The sequence below is a fragment of the Canis lupus genome, chromosome 5 (genome assembly GCF_003254725.2).
Source record: "Canis lupus dingo isolate Sandy chromosome 5, ASM325472v2, whole genome shotgun sequence".
Taxonomy (NCBI): domain Eukaryota; kingdom Metazoa; phylum Chordata; class Mammalia; order Carnivora; family Canidae; genus Canis; species Canis lupus.
In genome coordinates, this window is record NC_064247.1 from 59,184,106 (window position 1) to 59,197,834 (window position 13,729).

Genomic DNA, 13,729 nt, shown 5'->3' on the forward strand with positions numbered 1-13,729 from the left:
CAGTCCCCTTACCCTCCTTCTCTTGGACACCCCCATGCCCTGGGCACCTGCACAAAGTTTGGGGCCTCTGTGATGGCGACCAGTCCACTTGCCACATCATAGTTCTGGTTTTTAGATGCCAAGAGCCTGAGGGTCTGCCCCAAACCGAGGCAATGGAGCTGGTAGGGATGAAACTGTAAACCACAAGTGCTTGTTGTGTGGCAAACAAGCTCCCCGCGTTGGATGAGCTCGTGGGGTCTCCACAGCATTACAGTGAATGCTTTTGCCCTCACTGGGACTTAGCAGGGAGAACTAGCCCCCAGCTACGTGTGGGAGACCCTGGCTGCCCTGTTACTTCTCTTAAACCTCTCAGTTTCCTCTGGAAAGGACTGTGGCCGGGTGGGCGGCTTCCTAGAAGTGTCTTTTCCACCCATCCTTGCACACAGTGAAGTCATCTGACTCAGTTCAGGCCAGTGGATGTGGATGTGAGTGGGAGTGAGGCACCCTGCTTCTGAGACCTTTCTCTGAAATGGATCAGCCGTGCCCTCCCCTGGTCCTTCTCTCTCCTGGCTGGCTCAGGGGTGGCAAGAGTCGGTGCCTCCCTATGACCCATAGGAGGATGTCCTGAGTTAAGGATGCAGACATGCCCAGCTGGCCATGAATTGCTTACTTCTGAAATAGAACACGAGAGAGAACATTTCTACCATGATCATTCTGGTCCCTTAGCTGGAGCACTGCAGGCTGTTCTCTAATAAGTACAGAAATGGGAGCTGCCATAGTTACACCCAGGAGATGTGGGCTGATTCAGGGAGGCCCCCGCTCACACAGGCCTGCTGAAGTGGTGGCCCGTTAGGGTACCATGCAAGGCAGTCTCACAATACTGGGACCACCAGTGACAGTCAATCACCTGCTGGAAAAGTGGTTGGGAAGAATCAGAGAATTAGAACAAGTAGGTGGCTTCCCGTTGATTTGAGCAAAGTCCAACAAGAGAGGAGCCCAGATGAGGCCAGTGGCTCTATGGGGAGGGGTCTGGAGGAGGATCACAGTTCTGCTTGGGGAAAGTGCTCTGCCCATGCCCACACACCAAGGGCCTGAGTCTTCAGAACCCACGACCTTGTTGGCTTGAGAAAGTGGTCGGCTTTGAACCACGAGTAATTGGGTGTAAGCGTGGGGCCTCTGCCTTCCACAAGACTCCCCAAGAATATTTCCTGGTCACATGGTAGAGCCACTCCAGTAGGCGGTCAAGGGTGGGACCTCCACACCCAATTCTACTGCTTCTAATGCTCTCAAAGAAGCCATCCCTGAGGAGATGAGCCAAGCACAGAGGCCCTAATATGAGTAAGGACTGCAGGCTTAAGACTCATGCATGAAGGATGACTGTGGTTACCCAACACTGTAGGCCACTAAAGTTATGAGAAAACTGGTTTGCCAAATAGAAGGCAACCTTTGCTTGCAAAAGCCATGACCGTTTGAACCTTAAAGCAAGCTCTATCTCCCTGAAACTTCAGCCTTTAAGGAAGCATACTACAACCCTTCCCTCAGATGCACAGGGGAGCCCAGAGTTTGAAGCCGAGGGCACAGGCAGTGGACAATGAACTCCCAGAGAGCAGAAACAGAATCTGACCAGTGATCACGCTTATTCTGGGGACAGGGAACCTTCAGAATCATCACCGGAGAAGCAAATCAAGTTTGGTGGTATAAGAAACACATAATTTTAGGGCCCTCATATTTAAAATACAAATATATATACACACACACTCATTTATGCATATACACACACACAAACTTAGATTATGAGATGAATATTTAAAATGAGAAGAAATCATATTGCCTTTGAAATATTAAAAGGCTGACAGATACATTTCCTTTTGGTCTACATTTTTAGCTTCATTTAGAATACTATTTTTCCTCATTTTTGAATTTTGGGTATAATCCATAAACCTGAACAAATTGTAAAAATTAGTTAGAAACCAATGAGTCTTACTGCTGTTGCTGTGTTGCATGGAGCTGAATCACTGTAATCAAATTACCCCACACTGTATAGGTTGAATCATTGATGAATTTGTATCGTTTTGTCACTGAGACATTTATTGCATTGAGACGCTTCATGTGGCTTGGTGGCAATGCATGTTCTTTCAGCTAAAAATTTCAGCCTTGCTTAAGACAAGGGACATGGGGTTTATCAAGACTTGATCCAATATCTCAGCATGTTTAAAGCTCGCCAGGTCATACACAGATGTTGCTGACGGTAGTTGCACTACAGGCTTGGGCCTCACAGGCGCAATTCTAATTCACAAGTCTTGGTGAGTGGGCACACAGGGCAGCAGGAGGGTTTCTAGAAGCTGTTCCCACACCAGAGTTCGTAAGCCCTACACCGGAAACATGCCCCCCCATGACCAGGGCCTCCCCAATTCAAATGCCCCTCAGCCACAACTCCATGGCCACTGCCATGTCCCCAGACAGGAAAGGAAGTGCAATGGGGGAAGTTGAAGTGGCTCACAATTGTGCTTACAGTATCTTCTGTGGGTCCTATAAACACACACCACCACACAACCCTCAAGAACCCCACAGATTATTTAAGTAAGGAAAACTGTCAGAGCTAAAGGGTATGCAAGAGCAGTTGCAAAGGTTTGGGGCTGATGTTCCGGGGATGGAAGCTCTCAGAAGTGATGTGAGAGACAGAAAAGGAAGGTACCCTGGCCTCAGGAGATGAGGTCAGACCCCATCTCCCCACTGCCTCCCTGAAACCTGGCTGTGCCAGTTGCCTCTGCATGTTCTTCTGGTGAGCAAAACAAGGCAGTAAGAACAACAGATCCACATACCTCCTCCAGTTGCTGCAAGGATCAGAACTCTGAGCACTGTAGGGAGCACTTTATAAACCATGCTGGATTCTAGGGAGCTCGGTTATTATTGATGCTGACGTGCATGGGGAAAAGGTGGGCGCCAGCCTCCATAAAACCCCCTCCATCACCACAGATCAACCAGCAGGGCAACCTTGATGCCAAGAAAAAGCTACTTGTCTGGGCATTTCCACTTGTAAAGCTCCTCTTCATCTTTTCCATTGTTCATTGGCTCAGACATATGTCTGGAGCACCTGCTCTGTGTCAGATGCTGGTGTTACAGAGGTGGAGAGGCTGGTAAAGTTCTTGCTTTCAAGGGGTTTGTATTTCAGTCTTGGAAGGAAGCCAGGAGGTGGAGGAGATCGAATTGGATGAGCCCTTCTTCATTGCTTGACACTCATGGGCTGAACTCCATTCGGCCAGGAGCCAGAGTCAAAGACAGGTGAGCCATAAGCACAGCGTTCTCTACACAGTTCCATCTTGATGTTCAAACCAGGCTTCTTATTGTGGTTTGTGGTAAATGTGGTGGTGGTGGTAGTGATGGTTATAGTTGTTGACTTTGCAGTTGTTGTACTGGTAGTGGTAGTGACTGGTAATGTGTTGGTGTTGGTGATGCTGGTAGCTGTGCAGTTGTTGCAACAATGGCAGTGATGGTGGTGGTGGTGGTTGATGGTGGTGGTGGTGGTGGTTGATGATGGTAGTGGTGGTGGTTATGGTGGTTGATGGTGGTGGCTGATGGTGATTGATGGTGGTGGTGGTAGTTGTGATGGTGGTGGTGGTGGTGCTTGTGTTGGTGGTGGTGGTCGATGACAGTGGTGATGGTGGTGGTGGTTGTTGATGTTTGGACTATATCTGTTTCCAAGTGCATCAACTACAGCTCTCTTTTCCAGAGAGCCAGATTTACTTATTTTAATTATTGATAGAGAAGTTAATTAAAACACGGAATTTCTGCAAACCCCAGAACACTAGTCTTCAAATGATCTCTTTTTTGCCATTTATTATGACCCTGTATTCACCGGCAGTAATCCAGCCTTCAATCTTTGTGACAGTGTTCTAAACCCAGCCAATTTAAATAATTCTACCAGTAAAAATTCCACAAGATGCTATCAAACATTTTATGAGTCTAAATATATAGCACCAACTGTGTCTAATCATCTTTTTTTTAAAATCCAACTGGGAAGAAACAAGCAATAAAGAATGTGGGACATAATTTGTTCTTGTGAGTCCCTCTTATTATTGTTCAGGATTCCTGACTCTTCCATTTCTTCTCCCAATTTTTTCTATTATTTTATTCACTTGAAAATATCCTAAGTAACATCTGAGAGCACTTTTGTTCAACACTGTATGAAGGTAGGACTCTTTCATGCATGCATTATTTACCAGCTAGCTGTGGTCTTGGAGCAGTCGACATCTTGGCCTTGAGAAAACAGAGAGACGCTGCACCCCAGGGAGTTATGCTCCGACCCAGCTGTCAGCTGCTTGACCCTGGGCTGGGGTTAATTGCTGAGTCTCAATTTCCTCATCTATAACTTTGGGGGTCATGGTGCCAACTTGTCGACTTGAGGATGACATGCAATCAGAACACTCTGCTCCCAAAGCTAAGCCCTGCACAGATGAGCAGGAGCCATTTGATAGGAAGGTACAATGTCCTCTATGACAGGAGGACTGAGAGGCCACTTCTCCAAGTGCACTACCATCCCTCCCTCATGCCACTTGTCAGTATATCCATCCTCAGGGACTGCCAACGAGGATGGAACACCCCTGGGGGCATGAGCATTTCCTCCCTTCTTCATTGTTGCATTCTGATCTTTCCTTGGAGTCTTCCCTGCACAGAAAAATAACAAGAAATCAGTATTTACCTCGAAGCCCATGTTCTGGTGGAGAAATAGCTTCTTAGTGTGTAGGGTTCATGGCAAAAGGAAAACTAGGGCCTTTTGTTAATGAATTATTATGAATTTCAAAACAGCAAGAGATTAAACCAAACACAGGCCCTTCTAAGCATAGGCCTTTTTGCAGCTGTGTAGGTTGTGTACCCATGAAGCCGTTCCTGGGGGGCAGGGATGCCTCTCACCCATCCTGCTCACAACAGGCTGGGCCCTCTACATGCTTTATTTTATGCTCTTGAGAACCCCAAAGGGTAGTATTTTTATTCCTCATTTATATAAAGGGAAAGCAAAGGCTTGAAAAGTTGAGAGATTTCCCAAGCACATATTTCCCAAGCCATGCTCTGCTGAAGATACTTGATTCTCTGTGATACCTGCATGGCTTTCTTAGGCTGCAAAGGCAGTGAGAAGCCTGGACCAGATCCTCCCTCACAGCATCAGGAGGAGGAGGCAACCTGTTGATACCTTGATCTTGGAGCTCCAGCCTCCAGAATGGGAGAAAATAGCTCTCTGGTGCTTATGCCCCTGGCCGGTGGTGCTTTGTCATGGCCACCCTAGTGACTCATTCAGGATGTGCAGTAGTTATCTGTGCTATTCACCAAGTATTTCTGGTTCTTCTTCTGCACACATGGTAGAACCAAGTCTCCCTGCACCATTCAAGTTAGGAGTGGCCATGGAGTGTGATTTGGTCAGTGCTGTACAGGATAAGCAAAGAGTGCATTAACTGTGGCACACAATCCCACACCCATGTGCATTTGGTACATCCTCTTTAATCTGTAGAGTGATACGGGAGCTGTGCTGTCACAAAGCCGCACCAGCCTCCATCTCGAGGAATGACAGTCCTCACAGATCCCCTACACACCTGCAAGGACCTTGAGTGAATGAGGAATGGCTTTGGTTACGTTGAAGTACTAGGTTTGGGGGCTGCTTGTTATAGCATCATAACCTAGTCTTTCCTGGATGATACAAGTAGAATGGAAAAAAGATGACAGGAAAGGTAGAAAGGAGGAAAGATGCTTGCTGGATGCTCACTGGGTTCCATCCAAGAAAAGTTGAACTTGGGAGCTTCCATGTGGCAGCCAGGTGTGTCCATTAATTTCAGTCGCTGATCCCAGTGGTTTAGAGTGAGTGAGCACATGTATGCAGCATTTGCACATATGTACATACAACATGTGTGTACCTATTCCTGTGTGTGTGTGTGTACGTGTGTGTGCCCATGTGCATGTTACTATTCAAAGGAGTTCCCTTGGAAAGCCCACAGTCTGCTGTGCTCAGGGGACAGAGTGTGCATTAGTTCAACCAAGTCTGAAACCTCTGAGCCAGAGACACTGAGTGTCTGAAACCAGGTATCTCCCTCCTGCTCTGGAGCCAGAGCGGCTCACCTGGGGCTGAGGTGAGCTCTTAGTAAGGAGCTAATGTTATAAAAGAGCTGATGTCAAGGTAATTTGTTGTAATAAGCCTTTTCCACCTGCAATCTCCCTCAGCAGAGGTTTGAAATATGGCAGAAACTCATTTGAGGCAGAAGAATGATAACGGACTCTGAGCTCAGGAAAACCAGCTACTTTTGAGCAAAATCAGTCTTCATCAGAACCAACCCATTAAAAAAAAAAAAAAAGCAGAATGCCTGGTTCTGTGCAGGGCATTTGCATATTTTTCAAGTTCTTAACAGAGAAAAATCTCAAAGTGTCAGCATAGGAACCTCAAGACAGCTCCCATTCCCTTCAAAATGAACGAGAGGTGTCACTTTTAATGAAGGGAGAGAAAGGACCCCTTTGATCCTCTCTCCAGCTCCCTCCACCTCCCACAAATTGGGAGCCTCTCTTTGCAAGCTGCAGCAGAGAAAGAAGCATGGAAATTACCCAGGTTGGTTTGAGTGGGGCTTATTAGTCTTTTTAAACTCAACAGCTGATTGTCTCCTGAACTCGGGCTTATGCGGGCTGGCAGCGAGTCGGACACTGATTCCACAGGACGACATCTCCTGACCTCAGCAGGGTTTTTATGGGGCACTGGGCTCCTCTAAGGCAGCTCAGCACCAGCTTGCTCTTTCATTTAAATCAGCAGCAAGACCGCAGGGCACATCATGCTCCTCCAAAGACATGAACTAGAAAGATGGCAGGTAGGTCCTGGGGCTTCCTGAGCAGGGGCTTATTGTGAATCTTATAGGAGGTGCCAAGTATTGGGGCAGGGAGTCCATATAGAAAGGACCTCACACATCCAGTGCAGCAGGACTGGCTGAGCTGCCCTTGGCTGGCTAGAGCCAGCACAGGGCCACCTTGGTGCTCCCCAACCCCACACCCCCACAATCATTCTGGTAAACAGATCATTCTAGCTTTGACTCTGTTGCTTCATTACTACCCATGAATGTGGCCTCCATAAAGGTACTCCTTTAAAAAGAAATAGTTAATATTAAGCCTTCATTCACTCCAGAAACTTTTCTATACCAGTGGGTTGGGACTTTGTGTCAAGCTGAATTTGAAATTGGTCTTTAGGAATCCTGGCTTCTGGTTTGCATATCCTGTATAACTCCCTTCCTGGTATAGGTGGGCCTGACCTAATCAGGCCCTTTGAAAAGACAGTCTAGAGATCAGAGAAAGGAGAAAGGAGAAGTCATAGACACTCAAAGCCAAAGAGACACTCTCCTGTTGGCCTTAACAGAAAACATTGCCAAGGTGTGAGCTACATGAGCACTTCCTGGCCATGGGCTGCAAGAAAGCAAGGATATTAGTCCTAGAACAGCAAGAAATTGAATGTGTCAACACCACACAAGCTTGAAAAGGACTCAGAGCTCCAGAAAGGGGCCCCACCTCGCTGATACCTTGATTCCAGTCTTATGAACTGCTGAAGAGAGAGCCCAGCTGTGCTGCGCCTAGACCCTGACCTCTGCAAACCTCAAGATCATCAGTGGATGCTGTTGCAATCTATCAAATGTGTGGTCATTTGTTACACAGCCTAGATAACTAATAGAGACTTTTGACAGGAAGTGGGCCTGAACCCTGATGACTATACACAGATGCATGGCTGGCAGAGTGGGGAGGGTCTGGACCATCTTTCCTCCTGCCATCTCTCTGCACAGCCACAGACCCACTCTCCCATACCAACCGAGTGTGCCCCAGTTTAAGGAGGGGTTTCATGTGGCATGCCTCTGTATGAGCTCATGCTTTATTAGCGTTGTCTGGCAGTGGCTTGTCTCCCAGAAAGCTGTGAGCTCCTGGAGGGCAGGGGCTGTGTCTTCCATATCTAGCCTGGCACCCGGCCCAGCACTGAACAGGTTGATAACTGCTCTCAATTGTTCAGCAACATTTTTGTGGCCCAATGGGACAACCACTCAGGCAATCACTGCATCTTCCCTGTTCTGCAGCAGCTGTAGTGTGGGCAGGGCTTGTATCACCCTCAGCTCCAGGCTCAGGAGTGGGCCGTGATTAGTCTGTATCAGGTTGGGTGATCCTGCTCAGAAATGGGCAGAAGCCCAGAGAGAGGTGAATCAGTGCATAGAGTTGTCTTCACCCAGGCACTGGTGAACTGGGTGGTGAGGCATTCTGCTGCTTGATGGTTGGAGGAAAAGACATGTCCACTTGCACTGTGGATGGTCAGACATGCACACAGATTTCCTACAATAATTTGCCCTTCATAAAGGAAGTCATTCTTTGCACAGAGAAATAGAGAGTCAAGATTATCATAAGGAAAAAGGAAGTGGAGCTGGTCCTTGATCAAGCCATGCCTGAGAACCACCCATTTCTGGATTGTCCTTATTATATAATCTGGTTTGGACCTTAATTACATCTTCAAGATCCCTTCACTTTTGTCATATCACATAACCTGACCCTTCATGGGAATGACATCTCATCATATTCATAAATTTTGCCCACATTCATGGGGAGGAGATATCCAAATTGTATACACCATGGTGTGGAAACTGTGGGGACCGTCTTTGAATTTTGTCTACCACTCATTCGAAAAAATCCAATAGGAGAGCATCCTTGATGAGCCTGGCCTAATCAGGTGATCCTTTGAATATGATGTGAAGTAGCAGGTGCTCCCCTGCTGGTCTGGAAAGAAGCAAGCTGCCGTGCTGTGGAGAGGACCACATGGCAGGGAGCAGTGGACAACCTCTAGAATCCGAGGGCCTACCATTACAAGAAACAGAATTTCACCAGCCAGTGAACTTGGAAAAGAACTCTAGTCCCAGGGGCGACTTAGCCTCGGCTGGCTCCTTTATGTCAGCCTGGTGACACCGTGAGCAGAGAGCTGGGCTAACTCCACCCAGACTCCCAATGCACAGGAACTATAAGATAACAGATTTGTGGTTTTTTAAGCCACTAAATCTGTGGTAATTTGTTACACAGCAGTAGAAAATTGATATACAATATAACTAACTCTGTCTGCATCTATCTTTCTATCTATGCAGCCATTTATCTTTCTCTATATATAGAACCCAGGTCCACCCAGGATAGTCTCCCTTTTGAGAAACTCAAAGCCAGCCGCTGAGGGACCTTACTGGCACCTGCAGAGTCCTTTCACCTTGGCCAGCTAATGTATCCTAATCACAAGAGCAGTTTTCCATCACGTTCACACTTACGTGGAGAGCTTCCCCACGTCAGACACCTTTCAAATACATGAGCTCCCCAGTGTTGCTGGTAGCCCCATGAACTAGACACTGCAATCCTTGCTTTACAAATGAAGTGGTGGACACTCAGACTCAAGTGACTTGCCCAGGGGTACAGGTGCCAGGTTCTGCATCTGCATTTGACCCTTAACTCCAACTCATGTGTTCATCGGAGAGGAGCCAACAACAACATGGATGTGAGAAAGCAAATGCAGGTCTGAATCCTGACTTGTCACTTACTGGTTGGTTGTAGGATTTGGGCTAAGTGACGGCGTCCCCTGGTGCTTCCTCCACGGTAAGGAGGAAGGATGTGCTGTCGGATAAAATGCGCTGTTAGATGTGAAGTGCATAGAATGCTGCCTGGCATGCAGGACTGGTTACAGTGACCTGTAGCAACTTCACTGACAGGAACATAGGATGAGAGATGGGACACCAACACAAACTAATGGAACAGATGGGCTGGCCAGAACCCCAATTCCTTACTCCTTTCCACTTCTTGTTCCTCAAAACTCTTTCAAATCCATAAACACCATCACAGGACTCAAGGGCCCAGCGTTCAGTAAATACAAATCACTGGAGTTATGTCTAATTAGGTAGTCTCAATTGACATTAAGATAAATAACTTTTCAAATTATTTTTCCCTGTGAAATTAGGACTTATTGGAGGGCAACCATCTCTATTTAAATCAATGAATTACAACAAATGTGATTTTCTTGGACTCTGAAAGAAGAGGAAGATTTTTAATGAGCTAATCAAGTCATCCATGTTGATAGTTGGAGGAAAATTCTAAAACACATTAATCATCTGTGGATGAAACAGTTTGGAGGCATATCGTGTTGTCAGGAGCATGCACAAGCAATAATGATTTAATAACAAGTGGCACTAGATGTCTGGTCCCCTGTGGGTAGGGCTCACTCACCTCATCATCTCGCTTTCTCTCATTTATAGTTGAAAAGGTGGTGAGCCCGCTGTCTGTAAAGAGCACAGCTACCTCTCACTCACACCATCTCTTTTCTTATTCTAGGCTCCTGCTAACATCCATGTCTGAAGTTTTAAAATGTATCAAAGTACATTTCCTCTGCAATCTGATTTTGTGCCCACAGGGGAGTAGCACATTTCAACATGGAACATGTGGGGTGGTGGTCCCCTTTCTGCACATGCTACGAGTTGGGGTGGCCCAAAGCCGACGTCAGAGGCAAAGGCATAGCCAAGTCCTAGGGTTGCTGGCAGTGCCGCACACCTGCCTGTCATCACGGAGCTAGCCCCAAGATGCTGATCGTCTTGTTCAGCTTTTCTGTGTTTTCGGCTTTTATCTTGAGGAAGAAAGAGGCCAACTTCATCTTTAGATTTCACATGCTATTTAAGTTGTGAAAAATGAGAGAATATTGAATCAGTTAAGGTTCTTTCTATTGAAAGTGACAAAACTTGATAGAAACTGTCTTAAGCAAAAATGGGGATTCATTGGCTCATGCAACTGAAAATCTTGGGATGTATTCAGCTCTAGACAGAATTATAACCAAGACACAAACAAAAGCTCTCAGAACTTTTGTCACTTAGCCCTGCTTTCCATCCGCCGGTTGCAACCAGGGAGTGCCAGCTCTCCCGTCCTGGTGGCAACGTGGATGAGCCAGCTCCAGCCTCACTGTCTCTCACATGAGATAAACTGGAATAATGAGTCTTTTCGTCAGGTGGACACTAGAATCTTGCCATTCACTAATTCACCAGAACTAGGGAGGTATGCTTTAGAGTGTGATGGTCAAGAACTCAAGATCTAGGGGATTTTCTGGATTCCCCTCCCAGCTCGATGACCTTGAGCTAGTTACTGAACCTCTCTGGGCTTCATCTATAAAAAAGGACGGTGTCCACTAAGTTAGAGTAAATATGAGGTTTAGAGTTGCAGACCAAGTGCTCAGGGTAGCACAGGGCATGCAGTAAGAGCCCAGTGAATGTTAGCCACTGCTGTCTGTCATAGGCTGAGGAGAGGCATTGTCTGGACTGGTTGCTGAGGTGGGGTCCTCTGTGCTCTGGATCACCGCACACCAGCCCAGTTCACCGTGGTTCTCCTGACTTCGGCCGCTTGTACTGCACACCACTCCCACTGTGGACGTGGTTGAGGAAGAAGCAAGCCCTTGTCTGCGTGTAGGACTATCCAGAGGGTGCTCAGAAGTCAAACTCGCCAGCCTGTCACACGGTTGCAAACACAGCTTTATGCTCAAACTCTCCAAGCTCAAGGGCATCTATGGAGCTTGGCTTCCATGGAGACTGCTTCCACCAATGGGGAAGGGCTTCCATCTGCTGGTTCGGAATTACGAAGGATGTGAAAATGTTTCCCCCAGCTGGAAGCTGACAACTCCCTGCTTTGACTGAAGTGGCTTCCTTGGTCTGCCCCGACCTGGGCAAGGGGGTGGGGGTGAGTGGTGGCCATGAGGCATGACCTCTATGACATGACATGGGGAGTCAGGATGGAAGGGTCGAAGAGGGGTTGGGGTGGAGTGAGGGCTCTGATCCTTGTAACCTATGACCCTTGGAGGAAAGTTAGGTAACATCTCAGCTTCAGTCCCTTCATCTGTGGCAGTGGGGGAAATAGCCTTTACCTCACTGGGTTGATGTGAAGCTGAACAGGTGATGTGTCTGAGGGGTGTGGTGCTCAGCAAGCCCGGAACATTTTAAACATGTAAGATTTTAGCACATCTCTAAGCTTTTGTTAGGAATAAACTTGACTTGTCCGTCCATTCATTCATTAAACAGCACCGTACCTGAGCCTTCCTGGATGCACCTGCCCTGTTCAGGCTCTCCTGTCCCCCACATTCATGGGTCCATTCATGGACAACCTCTGTTCCAAACTCTATTTTTTTCAATTCACTTTAAAACCTATTCCCTTTGGGCTCCTGGGTGGCTCAGTGGTTGAGCATCCACCTTTGGCTCAGTACATGATCCTGGAGTCCTGGGATCAAGCCCTGCATCAGGCTCCCTGCATGGAGCCTGCTTCTTCCTCTGCCTATGTCCCTGCCTCTGCTGTGCATCTCTCATGAATAAATAAATAAAATATTTTTAAAAATCTATTCCCCTTGAGGACTTTAGTATGAGGAAAGAAGGGTTGATAAAACCCTTTAAATTAGACCAGATTGCAGAAGAAGCCATACAAATAATCCCTTTCCACATTTACCAAATGCTGCTGTGACATCACAGCCCCAAGTGTACTCAGCAGCCACCAGCTCAAGAAATGAGTTGTGGTCACCAGGCCCTCTAGACAAACGAGCTGATTGCTCTTCAGCGAAAGCTCCCCTGCGGTTCTGGGCCTCATGACCTGATCTCCCGTCTGCAGGACAGTCCCCTCACACACTCACGATGTGCTCAGCGTGGAGGTCTCTCTCTTAGCTGCTTTGAAGCTGAGTATTAAATGTCTGTGGGGTCTTGGACAGGTTGGCTGAACTCCCTGAGCCTCTGTTTTCCCAGCTGCAAGACAGGGAGGACTTCGAATCACCTCTTGGTGCTGTTAGTGGTACAGTGGCCAGCACATGAGCCATCCCAGTCTGACTGCCATGTGCTGGACAGCTGGGGCCTGCACTAAATTGCCTTCCTCCTCCTCCTCTCTCCAGTCTGTGGGATGGATTTAAGGATCGCTTAGGTAATGTAAGGGAAACATCTCTGCAAATAAGAGAGTCCTATGGTGTTCCTACCCATCATCGATACTATTCAAAGGCTACTTGACAATCAGCGAGGAACAAACTCTCTCCTCCAACTACAGTCCCACATGGAGAAAAGCAGGTAGGTTGGAATCACGTGTCCCCATCTTAGCTTTCCTTGATAGCTGTGCTATTTTCCAATCTTTATTTTTCCTTCAAAAAAAAAATAATAATGTCCTGCCCCAAAGCGTCACTGCAACACTTTGAAAATGTGCTCAGCCTACGCTGCTGCAGGCCTTAAAAAGCAGGGTCTGGGTGCATATTCGTCTCCTACAGAAAGGGCTTCGGTGATCCCACGGGTGGAGTTATGATGGTGGCATAAACTCGCGGGTCACTCAACCAGCCTCATGAGGAGCCCGGCAGGAAAGAGTAAGGAAGCCGCAGCCCACATCAGGGCAGACATGTCATCGCGGCCACCGGCACAGGCACAGAGGTGCTGATGAAGAGCAGCCGTGTGGCGCTGTGTTAGAGTAAATTCTGTAATTGTTAATCAGGCAGGCATTATCATCCCTGATGATACCCCATTCACCGCCTAAGTATCCCGAGATGCTCACCTGCACTCTCGCTATTACACATTCTGCAGCACAATGCGCCGTGAGATTATAATTCACAATAAAGACCATGCATTTTTATTCCTTTCTGCCTGTATACATCACTGAGAAACACGAAGCCCTAACAAGGCTTTTCAGATGTAAAATAATGTAGAAGAAAACTGTGTTCATTGTGGGGTTTCAGAGA